This window comes from Suricata suricatta, chromosome 5 (assembly GCF_006229205.1).
Source record: "Suricata suricatta isolate VVHF042 chromosome 5, meerkat_22Aug2017_6uvM2_HiC, whole genome shotgun sequence".
Lineage (NCBI taxonomy): Eukaryota > Metazoa > Chordata > Mammalia > Carnivora > Herpestidae > Suricata > Suricata suricatta.
In genome coordinates this window covers 147,830,674-147,843,964 of record NC_043704.1, presented here as the reverse complement: position 1 = coordinate 147,843,964, position 13,291 = coordinate 147,830,674, and the positions used below count along the sequence as shown (strand labels likewise).

At 42.1% G+C, this 13,291-nt stretch overlaps 1 long non-coding RNA gene and 1 pseudogene across 1 annotated transcript in view; one reads left to right on the top strand and one right to left on the bottom strand.

Annotated features, from left to right (window-relative positions):
- Window positions 1–12,224, top strand: part of LOC115292908 — a 36,494-nt gene extending 24,270 nt beyond the window's left edge. Inside the window, exon 2 of the long non-coding RNA XR_003909224.1 lies at window positions 12,006–12,224. This is a non-coding gene — a long non-coding RNA (uncharacterized LOC115292908). The remainder of the gene's footprint in view (window positions 1–12,005) is intronic.
- On the bottom strand, window positions 7,093–7,575 carry LOC115292907 (annotated as a pseudogene).
- Window positions 12,225–13,291: the final 1,067 nt, after the last annotated feature.

Below are 13,291 nucleotides of genomic sequence, written 5' to 3'. Positions count from 1 at the left end.
GCTGTCTGTGTAAAGCCTGCTGGCTGAGGTCCAGTCCCACACAGAGGGCCGGCAAAGCGCTGGCATCAGTAGACCTTCTTAGAAGTTGAGTTTTCCTTCCTCGCTCATGCCGGAGATTATCTTCGTTTGGTGGAAGTATCCAGATTGCTTCGGGAGGTGCCGCGGGCGGTGAAAGCTGACTTCCCTGATGAAGGTTTTAACTTGCTGTTGGCAGAGACACCCTGGTGACCCCTAACTCGTTCCTGAATTGAGCAAGGGAGCAGACTGTGAACCTTAACGTCCTGGGAACCATGTCATAACACAGATAGCATGACAGAATTTGCAGTTATGGTAATGATAATTCTCCTTATTGAAGCCCTTTATAATCCACACCCTGTGGGCGTGGAGGCTCATCTTGAAGAGCCCAGAATCTTGATTGGAATTCAGAGATTGGAACAGTTTATTCTAGTGTGGTGTGATATAAATGATAACAATAGGGCACCTACCTTGCTCTTGACTTGTTGGGTTAAGAAACTTATTTCTGGGAGGCTGGTTGGCCTCATGATTAAGAGAGGCCCCCAAGATTAGGAAAACCCAACTTGTATGGTATACTCTTTCAAAGGTTTAATGGAGAGTAGGGGAAAAGGTTTTCTTCCTTTCTTTGTTTTTAACATTATATAACTATACTATTTTATTATCTGTATTTAAGAATTTGGGGTCAGGCTGAGTGCCTGGGTGGCTCAGTCAGTTAAGCATCTGACTTCAGTTCATGATTTCATGTTCCATGAGTTCCAGCAATCTTCATATCATGATCTCACGGTTCTATGAGTTCGAGCCCTGCATCAGGCTCTGTGCTGACCGCTCAGGGCCTGCCTCAGATTGTGTCTCCCCCTCTCTATTTCCCTCCCATACCTGTACTCTGTTTCTGTCTGTCTGTCTTTCAAAAACAAATAAACATTAAATAAAATTTGGGGCCAGGCAGATTCAATTTAGGATTCTAGCTCTCTTGCTTACTAGCCTTGGGATCTTGGAGAAGTTTCTTAATCTCTCTGAAATTCATTTTCTCAATGAAGATTCACTAACACACATTGTGATCATAGCTACTTGTCCGGCCCTTAAACATCAGCTCTCATTAATGATATCATGACTGTTACTATTGGAAAATCAGAGCCATGTGACAAAGGGAATTGATGCTATGAACCTCGATCTGACAATCCGGTTGGACGATTATTCAGTGCTGGGAACCGTTACAGAAAGCCATCCCTAGTGTTATGGAAAGTCAAGAAACCCAAAGCTGGTGTGGTCACAGAGAAACCTTCAATTTAGGAGGGAGGATGCAGACCCCAGGCCTTCGGGTGCCCTGGCCTGCGGCCTGAGGTGCAGCCAAGACCAGAGGAAAGGGAAGCCCTCAGAATTGCATTTCAGAGGAGAAAAACCCTAGAGGCAGCGGAGTAGGGAAGGGAAAACTTTGTGCTGTTCCACAACATGGGCTTCTGAAGAGAGACTGTCTTGTAGCCTGAGGGAGCAGAATGAGGACTCAGTCTGAGGACCAGAGGGTTGGAGAGGGGGGCCCAGGGCTGAGCCAGGGCCACAGCTGCCAGGCCAGATTGGAATTCAGAGGCACCAGATGTAGCAGATGGCAGTGCCAGCAGGCTGCCTGCCTTCCTCCCAGGCTGTGATCATGGGTAGATCAAGGCTTTATTCCCCCTTACATATAGCTGCACAAAACTGCGTGTAGGAGTATGGGCACGAGCAAAGGAGTCCTGCAAAGCACTTAAAAAAAAAGAAAAAAAAGAAGATGGTGGTGGTAGAAATGAGAGTTGAAAGATCTGCATGTGAAAACAACTTACCTAAGTGGAAGTTGGAGGCAAGTAATTGCCTCCGAGGACGGGAATCGGGAACAGGTATCTCTCGTTATAAATTCACCCTGGAATTTATAATCTGCAGATGACTCTCTCTTGTCTCGGGAATTGGCTTGCTTATTCTTCCTCTGTTGTGGCATAAGCCTCCCATGTTGGGAGGAGCATGCCCACTTTTGTGCTCGAGTCTGTTCCCCACCTCTCCCAGACCTTGCCCGTGACCAGCTTACACTCTGTTCCTGGAAATTCAGAGGGTCTTCAGGTAGACACTTAAGTAGATTGCTGTCTTAGCTTGGGCTGATGTAACAAAATACCATGGACTGGGTGGTGGAAATGGACATTTTTCTGTCACAGTTCAGGAGGCCGGAAGCCTGAGGGTAAGGTGTCAGCATGGCCAGGTCCTCGTGAGAGCTCACTTCCTAGTTTGTAGAGAGCTGTCTGGCCCTGTATCCTCATGCGGCCAAGGGAGATCCAGCTATAATCTCTTCCCTTTCTGATGACACCATTCTCATCATGGGGACTCTGCCCTTGTGACTTCCCGATCTAAACACCTCTCCAAAGCCCCAGCTCCTAGTACCATCCCATTGTGGGGTAGGATTTCAACATGAATTTTCAGGGGACACGTTTACATAGTCCATAACAGCACCTAACCTTGTTTTAGGGGGTAGGGATGCAGACTCCCAACAGATAACTACTGTGCCCACAGCCTGGCATTGAGGAGCTGGGCTCTGTGGTCAACAGAAGGCATGCTTTGCCACTTTCTGCCTAACAACTAACAGGCATATTATTTAGCTTCTCTGAGCCTCAGTTTCCCCTCTGTGCTTGCTGGGATGAAATTTCTCATCCTCTATAGGGTTAGTGGGAGGGTTTTCTGGGACAAATTAGGTAAAGCCCTTAAATTATAGTAGGTGATCACTACATGTTAATTGCTCTTATGGTTCACGTCTGAGAAAGAACGTCCTTATCCATTCATAGTTTCGTCCCTTCACAAACAGACCAAGAAACTGTAAGAGAAGATAACTGACTTTTGCAGATAGAGAGCAGTTGAGCAACCTCTGGTTTTGTAAAAATTACTGCTTGTGTTTATTTGCCAGACTGTCACCCAAGCTGCATGGCTGACCAGACAGGCTCCTTGAGACAGAAGTTTGCAAGGACAGACGGAGAAAAAACCGCCTCATGGAGTTGGGCTGATACAGAGCAAAACAAGATGGAGGTGGGGAGATTTAATGATGAGAGACTCCCAAAAGAGAGCCCCCTGTATTTTGTCCTCTTTCAGAGATGAATCCATATAGCTGTGAAAGTCCTTGGTCACATGCATTACATGAACAAAGAATGGTCTCAGGGGTCCTGGGCCAAAGTGTTCTAGAAAGGGGTGTGTGCGTGTGCATGGGTCTATGTGTGCAATTATGTGCATGTGTGTGAGGCTTCTGCCAATAAAACACACTCTCTGGTCTGGAGGAGCAGAGCAGAACTGCCCTTTCATTACTTCTCATCCTTCTCTGATGCCAACTGGCATTATTGTGATCTGAGGGGACACGAATTGATTTCCTCCATCGAGCAGGAGGGCTCCCAGGGCAAGCTTTGAGGGGAATAGTCATGACGGAGCAGCCCCCATTTACTGACCAGGTGCTAGTTGTCAGGCACTGTAATAGATCCTTTACGTTCATTATCTTCAACCTTGACAGCAGCCCTGCAAGCTCCATCCATCTTACGACATCTTTCTTTGCTTGGAGACTTACGAAACTAAAGTCCAGAGAGGCTGTGGGATGTGTTCAAGCTCATAGGCTTGTACGCCATCGAGCTATGGTTTAAACACTGTGGTCCAAATCCAAAATCTGTAGTCCATCCCCCTATTCTTCTTCCCTTATCAAAAATGAGCAAGGAAAGGGGTGCATGGATGGCTCAGTCGGCTCAGCATCAGACTCTTGATTTCAGCTTGGGTCCTGATCTCGTGGTTCGTGAGTTTGAGGCCCACGTCAGGCTCTGTGTGGACAGTGCAGAGCTTGATTCTCTGTCTCCCTTTATCTCTACCCCTCTCCTGCTTGCTTTCTCTCTCTCTCTCTCTCTCTCTCTCTCTCTCTCTCTCTCTCTCTGTCAAAGTAAATGAACATTTTACAAAAGACAAAAAAGCAAGCAAAGAAACAAACTGACTGTGGGATCCTTTCTGGCTCCGGCCCAAATCCATATGGGCACTAGGGTGTGGCATTAGTAGAAGGCTGAACCATTCTGTGAAGGGCTATGGTGTACCCACTAAGCTAGGCACTGTCTGGAGTGGCCGAGGCTGCCCGTGAACTGGCAGTGTCTCTGGGGGCAAGAGGCTACCATTGACAGATGGAATAGCAGCCGGCTGAAGGGTGGAGGAGGATGCATGTCCCAGGAGGTGATTTTCCCACTCTATTCCTCTTTGCCGAGAATCCACAAGTGGGATTCCAATGTCTGCCAGCATCTTCCAGACCTAACTCCTTAGTCTGTCCCAAGTCTGCAAAGATCAATCATTCGCAAAGCTTTTTGGTCTGAGCCAATCAAATGCCTGCAAAAGTGTGCATTTTTATCTTTTAAGGTATTGAGTTTAGCCTATTGACGAGTTCTGTATGATTGATTTGTCTTTAGGTTTTTTACATTTTGCCTATATTTTTTTCACTTTAAGTCATGGGTTGACAGATGTGGAATAAAGTCTCCTAAGAATGCACTTCTGTTTATTTTTTCTTCTTTTTGATGCTTCATCCTATGGCCTGAGAGTAAGTTTCAGAGCCTCTGTTTTCTTCTAGTTTGCATTTGCCTGCAGAACTTTGGGCAGCCTTTTATTTTCAACCTTTCTGAGTTAGATTGTCTTAGATATGTGTCTGGCATACATGTGGTTGTTTTTTATTTTATGACCCTGTATATGAATATTGTCTTTTAATAGGTTTTTAGATGTTTTACATTTATTGTTAAACAAAGAAGTTGCATGTTACTTCTGTTATCATATTTGGTATTAGGCCTTCTATTTTTGTTTGCTTTTTCATTGTCCTTTATTATATGATTGGTTTTGCTTGTGTGTGTATAGTGGTGGGTGGTCTGTGAGTACCTTCTGATGATTTGGAAAGGTTGGGGTCTGTTTGAATTGATAATTTCACACTTCCCTTCATTCAGAGAAGCCTGCTAGCTTTGTGCTGCAATCACTTTTCTTCTACCTCTCTTCTCTCTCTCTCCATCATTCCCCCTTCCTGTACCTGTTTTTGCTGGTTTTCTTTCTCATGAAATTTCTAGGGTTCACATTCATACCCTTCCATTTATTTATCTTACTCCTAATTGCTTTATCAGATTGAAGTGCTGTATTTTGGCCCTAGCCTAGAAAAGATGACAAAGTCAGGATCCCTATGTCACCTTCCACCTTTGTCTTCCCCATTCTCTCCCAATTTTTGCTAGTAATATAATTTCTACATTATTGTATAACACATACATTCCATTTTAGTTCCCATCATTCTTAGAGCTTCAGCAAAATGGATCAATGTCCATTGTCAGCCCTTTTCCAGCAGTTTCTCTTGTCATCTCTTGGCTGGTTCAACTCTGACCTCTTGTAGTTTCTCCAAGAGGCTCATGGGAATTCATTTTTTGTGCTCTTGTACATTTGAAAAATATCTGTTTGTTGTCTCTATCTTTATAGAGTAGAAAGGCTGGATATAATATTCTTGGGTGGGACATTCTCTGAGGACTTGATTGAATTCATTTTCCCATGGTCTGCCTTTATTTTGGGTTGGTAGTTGGAAGCATCTGAATTTTCCCCAACTTTAAGGTGAACTTTGGCCTAGCTGCTCAAGGTATCTTTTATTTTTCAAGTGTAGTAGCTATCCCAGGAATGTCTTGGTATGGGCCATTCTGTAGCAATTTTCTCCATGGATATAGTGGGTCCTTTCAATATGTAAGTTCATTCTTCTTTTATTGATATTAAATTTTATAAAAATAGATCTTTAATTTTTTTGGTTTCCAGTTACTTGGTTCTCTGCATCAGAGTAAATATTATAATTATGCATGCATTGAGTTGCCAGTATATCTTCCATATCACCTTTTTCTTGAATCCTTTAAAATTTTGTTTTGGTCATTTTTGCCATCTTGTCCCGCTTGTTGCTTTCTCTGTTTCACTAATATTCTTTCACCTTTGTGGCCCTTTCAATATAGATTTCATATTTGTGATGATTTCCCATGTATTCCCTGGGCTCTCTCACCACTTGCTTTGTTTCCTGTATTCTATTACATAGCTTGGCAGAAACATTGTAACTCAGCTTTGAGCTATTTTTCTTTAAGATCATAAAAAGATTTTTTCAATTAAATTGTTTTTAGTTGTGGTAAAATACATGTAACAAAAATTAACGTTTTAATAATTTTTAAGTATACAGTTCAGTAGTGCTCAGTACCTTCACGTTGCTGTGCTACCAATGTCCCAAACTTTCTTTATCTCATAAAATCAAATCTCTGTACCCATTAAACAGCTCCTCATCCTCCCTCACCCTCGGACCCTGGCAACCACCATTCTACATTCTGTCCCTGACTTTTATTACTTTTGGTACTTTATTTAAATGGAATCATACAGTATTTGTCCTTTTGCGACTGGCTTATTTCACAGAACATAATGTCCTCAAGGTTCATGCATGTTGTAGCCTGTGTCAGAATTTCCTTCCTTTTAAAGGAGGACTATCCACATGTACAAACCACATTTGGCATACCCATTCATCTGCTGGTGGACCCTTGAGCTGCTTCCTCTTTCCAGCTCTTGTGAATAATGTTGTTGTGAACATGGGTGTGCAGTGCAAACATGTCTTTGAGACTTTGCTTTCCTTTCTTTGGGGTATATATCTGGAATTGATGGATCACATAGTAATTCTATTTTTAATTTTTCAAGGCACTGCCATATTGTTTTCCAAAGTTGCTGTGTTAATTTACCTTTCTACCAACAATGTTCCAATTTCTCCACACCCTTTTTTTTTAATGGCAGCTGTCCTATGGGCACAAAATATTGCCTAGTTATTATCTCATGGATGTGTATATTGTCTCTTGAGTTGCTTTTCCCTGTGATTAAGGATGTTGGTCTTTCATGTGCCTACTGCCTGTCTGTGTATCCTCTTTGTGGAAATGTCTCTCCAAGTCTTTTGCCCATTTTTTTTTAATGAGTTTGTTTTGTTGTTGTTGAATTATAGGAGTTCTCTCTCCCTCCCTCACTCTCTCTCCACCTCCCTCTTTTTTTTTAATAGTCCAGAGATTATGTATTTAACACCTATCATGCCATGAATTCATAGGGGATGGGTTCCAAGAGCCCAGGCTCCTTTCCATTTGTTCCGGCAAACTGTGTTTCTCTTGTGGAGCAGGCTGGCACTTCGGTTGAACCCAAGTACCTTTCTCTTTGATTTCCTTCTTTTTTTTTGGATCATTTCCTCTCACACGTCAGGGAGCTGTCTTGGCTCTCAGAGTGCTTAATATGCTTAATACATACATTAATTCTCTTGGCAGGAATCCTGCCCTTAATTCTTCTATTTACAATGCCAACAGCATGCTGGCTGACATTGTAGATGTTTCCAGTTTTGCTACGATGACATTTGTGGGACATTCCTTTTTGAATGGTGCCTATTCCATGGATGTCTACAATATCACCTTTCTTGTAGATTCACACATATGTGGCTGAAGGAGCAACTCCATATTTTCTAAAGGGCCTTGCGGCCATAGAGAAGGTGCCTGTCCTGTTTCCCTTTGTGTTGGTCATCTTGGCAAATTACGGTAAGATGGCAAATCCCGCCAAAAGGCTCTGGAAGTTCTTTATATATTCTGGCTATTACCACATCGTCAGATTTATGATTTGTAAATATTTTTCCCATTGCATGTATTATATTTTGCTGGTTGTTTTCTTTGATGCCCAGAAGTTTTAAATTTTGATGTAGTCCAGTGTATCTACTTTTCTTTTGTTGCATGTGCTATTCGGTGTCATACTCAAGAAATCCTTGCCAAATCCAATGTCATGAGATTCCCCCCCGCCCCATTTTGTCTTCTTCTGTAAGGTTGCTTTTTGATTTTTTCCTAACATTTAAATGCTCAATGATATTAGTGATTTTTCCTCCTGTTATTTGTCAACAGTTTTTATATATTTTTTTCAGGTCATGTTTGATTTCATTTTTTAAACATGTATATCTTTTTATTTTTATATGGTTCTTTTTAATATAAATCTATGTTGACTCTTTTTTTAGGTCATCTTTGAATAAAACAAATTAACCATGGGTCTATCTTAGAGTGGATGAGTTATTTTAGCTTTTAGTTATCCTGAGACAAAAGAAGCAATCCATGGTTGTTTGCAGTTGAGAGGCTATCTTCTGTTTATATTGGTCACAGTTTGCTTGCTGCAGAGTCTGTACACTTCTTGGCTGAGCTCCTTTCCCTCGCAACACTTGGTGCTAAATGGGTCCTAGAGAACTTCCTCTGACAGCTCACTGATCCTCTCAAGTTGCTCCAGAGACAGATTGTTTTTCTCTCTGGAGGCACCATCTTGTTTGGACAACTGTGCTCTGCCAGTTTTGTCTGAGATCTGTACCTGCTGATGTCCTGGTGAACTCCCTCACTAGATTTGACAGCTCTTTCTCTTTTAGCATGGCTCAGAGTTCCAAAAGTCTATTCTGGTTTGTTGGAGGTAGAATTTGGGTTTCTGTTTCCCATTCTCTTTGATGCTGGGGTGACTTCCTAGGGAAAACGAGGCAGGACCTTACCATGGGAGTCCAGGTGGTTGTAGTCACTTCAGTTCTCTCCTCCTTTTCTTTTCTGAACAACTTGATGGCCTCCACTTTCCTAAAATACAGAATAGAGCACTGAGAGGGCAAAAACTATAGGGAAGTTATGGAACAGGATGGTTATATAGTGGACTTTGGATGCCGTCACTTTCTAGCTGTGTGACTTGGGGCCAGGAACTTACCTCTCCTGTCTTAGTTTACTTCATCTGTAACATGGTAGTAACAGTGATGGTCAAGGTCCTGTAGGGTGCCCACTCCATGAGAAGCACTTTTCTGACATTGGTGCATGTGCTAACTCATGTTAAGTCTCACCTGTTATCATCGTCCCCATTTTACAGATGAGGAAACTGAAACAAAGATTGTTCAATGAATGGCAGAGCTGAGAATCAAACCTAGACCATCTTATTCCAGAATCTGCTTGTCTACTACCATAATTCCTCTGGTGTTCAGTACTTACCTCATGATGTTGCTGAGACAATTAAAATGATAATGTCCATCAAGTATCAAGAATAGTGCCTGTGAAAATTAAGAAGTTTTTCCTTTTCCTCTCTACCCCAAATCTTCCTATTTCTTTTTTTAAAAATTTTTAGAGAAAAAGAAAGTGTATGCATACACAAGCAGGGGAGGGGCAGAGAAAGAGAGAATCCCAAGCAGCTCTGTGCTGTCAGCAGGAGTGAGACATGGGGCTGAATCCCCTGAACTGTGAGATCATGACCTGAGTCGATATCAAGAACTGGGTGCTTAACCCACTCAGCCACCCAGGTGTCCCCATATTATCCTGTGTCTCATCTATCTCCTCCTTCTTCCTGTACTCATACCTTTTAGTGATATGATAGGAGAAAGTGGTAGCTTGACATTTTATTTGACAAAAATGTCCAAAATAGACCAAGCATTTGAAAGCACTTCTCTCTTCTGAAGAAAAGTGTAAAATGCAGACCTTTGTATTGGAGATAAATGAGGAAATGATGAGGAAGCTTTATCTTTTAGTCTTTGGCCCAGTTTTCAAAAATACATCAATGTCTTCAGGAGCTATGGACGAAGTAGAAGGGAAGGAACTGATCATTGATGACTTTGGGAAGAGGCCACTGGACCTCTTTGAGGCAGTGGGATGTTATGCCCTGGCCAGTTTGTATGTGAAAGGGGAAAGAAAGGTGATATGGTATTGGATGTCCTGGCTATCCTTTTTTTGTGTGTGGGGTGAGGATCCTGGCTATCGTCTCCATTGGTGAGCACTGTCTCCTTATCTCATCATGGTTTCTACCTCTGGCTTTCAAATATTAGAATAGGTCAGAAACTGGAGAGTTAGTGACCAGTGTTTATAAGTCACCTCTATCATCCTTCATGTTTTTCTTCCTGTGTTCACTTCGCTCGCAGATTTTTTCTTAGAGATGGGACACAGACTAGAAAATGGGCTCTGGTCTTCTTCTGTACTAACTTCCCTTTTAAACACTGAGCAAGAGAAGAGAAGGGGAGAAAAGGATAGAAAGAAAAAAGAAAGAGAAAGAAAGAAAGAAAGAAAGATAGGAACTTGCTTTAGATAGATAAATAGATAGATAGATAGATAGAGATAGAGAGAGAGATAGTGAGATAGATAGATAGAGGGAGGGAGACCAACTAGTCTGTGTGCCCTAATTCCACATTTCCTGCTGGAGAAACTGATTGGTTTGGTTTTGGTCAAGTGTCCACATGGGTACAATGAAAGGTTGCTGGGTTGATGATAAACTTGCTGAGGGTGCCACCCTTCTGAGGAGGACTTGAACAAAGGAAAAAATAGTTGGTGCAGAGAATATTTGGGATCCCTTAGCCATGTCATGCCCCTGTCGGGTAACTGGCACCTGATGCGGCAATGAACTCTGAACTCCAGAGTCTCTGTGCCTGAGGAAACCAGCATCCATCATCCTGCCTCCAGTTCCCAAAACAGTCCACAAGTCTCCTCACCTGCTGGCCTGAATTTCCAGCGTTTAGTCCATTTACTGCCAGACCCTTAGTTCCTTTGACCTGTCTGAGGTGGACTGTTTGCCTGCTGAATTGGTTTCTCTCTTTGGTTCTCATGTCTTTAAAGGAGAGACTGGCCTGGCATGTCGACTTTGTCTTGTCTCTCTGCCAGTTGATTTCTCCCTGAGTGCCTTGCCCTAGCAGCAGGGTGCCCTGTATGAAACTTCATGCAAAGTCACTCAAAACCCCTGTTCTGGAAGCAGACAAGGGGCAATTGTCCTTCTGGCCACTTCTATCCACCTCTCTCCAAATCACACCAATCTATTTGAAAGAGGAAACCGAACAATCTCCAGGGACTTTTCATCCCTAAAAAGTTCTCCAAGGAAAGTTTAAAGATGAACTGTTGTTTAGAGATCAATGAAAACGAGATGGAATTTAAATATTAAGAAGAAAGCTCTTGCCTTCAGGTAAAGCTGACATTTGCATAATAATGAGAATGACTCGCCAGATGGAATTGAGAATCTGACTGGAATCTCAAATCCTAGTGTGGGATGATTCATTTACCTGAAACGCAATGGGAAATATGCAAATTAGAGGTTCGCTGCTGTCCATCACGTTCAAGGGATTCTGAGACAAAGAAGTAGAGAGAGTTCACAAGTAGGAGGTGATACAACTTGACATTAAACTTAATTTGGTTTGTTTTCCCATCAGCCCCTGACAGATGTGTGACTGTGGAAGTCTTCAAAGGGAGGGGACGTGATTCCTTTCTGTCAGAACTGTCTGACATTGTCATTACCACTGCTGTCATTGTCATTATTGTTATTGTGCTGGAGACAACAGGAGGGAGGGAAAGGAAATCTGGAGTATGACCCAAATCATTATTGAGAAATAATGGGAACATCTAAAGAGAAAAGTCAAGGAGAAAAATAAGGACTCCAAATAAACATTTTTGTGTCTCCACGGTTAACATAGGGGAGAATTTGTACCTGGGTGATAGACTCAATCATTTAGAAGACACCTTAACGTGGAAATTGAATTTCCTGAGGGAAATAAGGTTATATTAGCCTGACTCAAACTTGAGCCTGAATTCTTTTATTCTGAGGCAACAGAAGTAGATATTCTGGGGTAAGATGGAGGCCAGTCATGGTAGGCAAAATTCCAAGATAGCCCTTATGATCTCCTGATGTTATGTCCTATATGATTTCTTCCTTCTGAGCTTGGGCAGAACATGTGTCTCACATCCAAGGGATCACTCCCATAATTGTGCTACTTTATATGGCAAAGGTGAAGGAATTTTGCAGAGGTAATCGAGGTCCTGTCAGTTGACTGAGTTTATCATGGGAAAGATTATCATGGGTGAGCCTGACCTAACTGCACGGGACTCTCAAAACAGGGCTTAGGCCTTCTTTGAAGTTAGAGACTCCAAGCAACAGAGTCTCTCTCTCTCTCTCTCTCTCTCTCTCTCTCTCCTTTGCTGACTTTGAAGAAACTGCCTGGAAAACCTCAAGGAAATGGCTTCTGTCAACAACCCAAAGGGAATCTGGAAGCAGATAAGAATCTGTACCTTGTTGAGCTCCCAGATGAAACCACAGCCCAGGTCAACATCTCGATTTCAACCCTGAGACCTTGATCAGAGAATCCAGCTAAACCATGCATGGACTCCTGACCCACAGAAACTGAGATAATAAAATGAGTGTTGTTTAGAGTTTATGTGATTTATTACATAGCAAAACAAATATAGAAATTTATCCTTAAATAAGGCAGTTGGAGATTTGCTATGCACAGTAGCTTTTCTGCTGAGAGAGTGGGACAGTGGCATTGACACCAGTGGGGCCACATACACATTTCTGCAGCCAGTTAGATGCCATTCTAGGATTTTCTTATCTGTTTGAGGATGTCTCCTTAGGGGTGCATGGCTAGTATGGCCTCGTTTCTGATCCTGAAATTACCACCTGTTTAGGCAGCCAGGCTCCTTTGCCTTTTCAGTAGAATGACTGAAATGGTGTGACTCATACACAGAAAGACCACACTTTCAAAGTAATGACTAAGCTTATGTTAGGGTTGCATTCATCTCTTCATCTGCATCTTGCCTCTTGGTGCTCAACTAGTTTAGTTCAAGTAAAAACCATACTTGTTGAACATTTACTGTATTACAGACTTCCTTTGGGGTGGGGAGAAGAAGTGGGGGTATTATTAATCGGATAATAGAGTTGAGGTCAGAATCAAAGTTGAGGACACACAGTCCTATAGAAATTTCAATAGCTATCTACTCAAGTAGCTATTACAGATGGTAGCTGGTCAGGTTTTGCAATGGATAGCAAGGGGTCGTGGCTCCACAGTTCTCATATTGTGCGACCTTACAAAAATTATCTTCATAGTCTTCATCTGAAAAATGAGCTTAATAATAAAAAATGGCAATAACAATAATAAATAAGGATAATGATAAGGATAACAATAAGATTGATAATATGTTTTTGATAATTTATGGGGAAAAACACTAATGCTGACATTAAACACTCAATATATGTTACTATTATAATATTACTGTTAATGAAGGAAATAAATAAAGGAAGGCTTCCTGTACAAAACAACCTATAGCTAAGCCTAAAATTACTGCTAGGTATTTAATGGGGGAAGAAAGATTCCAAGAAGGTCTTTGTCAATGATCAAAGTCCCAGAGATGGAAAGTCAATGGTGAGCTGGATGGGCAGGGGCTTCCTGTAGTCTTTCTCTCAAAGCTTCCTTACTTCCTTGGGAAGAACTCAACAGTTT